General features: G+C 38.5%; 1 pseudogene; it reads left to right on the top strand.

Moving 5' to 3' along the window:
• The first annotated feature begins 277 nt into the window (after positions 1-277).
• Positions 278-456, top strand: LOC118985678 (uncharacterized; annotated as a pseudogene).
• Positions 457-782: the final 326 nt, after the last annotated feature.

The raw sequence follows: 782 nt of genomic DNA, 5'->3' as shown, positions 1-782 counted from the left end.
CTTTGGTCTCTTTCAGGTAAGAGTGCCTACGCATTAGCTTGGGGAATCACTTATTCCTCACATATATTTTAAGAACTTGCTCTTTTCTAGGGGGTAGAAGGGAAAAATGTAAAATAGGACTCTAAAAGCCCAGCAACAGCCCTTGGCTGCTCTGCTCTCCTGTCTCTATGAGCCAAGTCAATGCAATATTATACTATCTGATAGGAACCAGATTCTCAAAACACAGTGTATTGCCTTGGTAGGAATGTCTGAAGATGTTTTAAAATTCCCAGTGTCTATCGCCTCTCAGCCTTTTGGCTAAGATCAAGTGTAGTATCTGTTCTGATCAGTTTAAAATTCCCAGTGTCTAAAAAACACTACTTAATGAAAGTTTGATCCAGAATGGTTTGGGACTGCCGAGGAAGCTGTGAATGATGGTGTGGTCCCCATAGCCTCCTCATTACCATCTGATGCTCTTTCTTTTCAATGATAAAGAAGAAAAATCAGATTCCGAAGAACAGTTGGAGTGCCCAGTTTTCAGTCCTGTCCGTGTAAACTAAATTAGTCAGACAAAAGGTACAATGTATGTTACAGCAAGTACATACGCATCTAAAAACCACCCACTTTCTGAATAGTGCTGTCGGATTTAACCATGCATATTAAAGGCATATCAGCCTTTAATCCATAGTTATATAATTTAGCTTTCTCATAGCATCCTTCAAATAGACCTTGAATCTTTTTTCTAGTAAACCATTCATGTGATATTCTTGGCAAATCTTCATTTTGTTTACATGATAGAAACC

The sequence above is a fragment of the Sturnira hondurensis genome, unplaced genomic scaffold (assembly GCF_014824575.4).
Source record: "Sturnira hondurensis isolate 20B ecotype Veracruz unplaced genomic scaffold, ASM1482457v3 Scaffold0000648, whole genome shotgun sequence".
Lineage (NCBI taxonomy): Eukaryota > Metazoa > Chordata > Mammalia > Chiroptera > Phyllostomidae > Sturnira > Sturnira hondurensis.
This window is presented reverse-complemented; position numbering and strand designations above follow the sequence as displayed.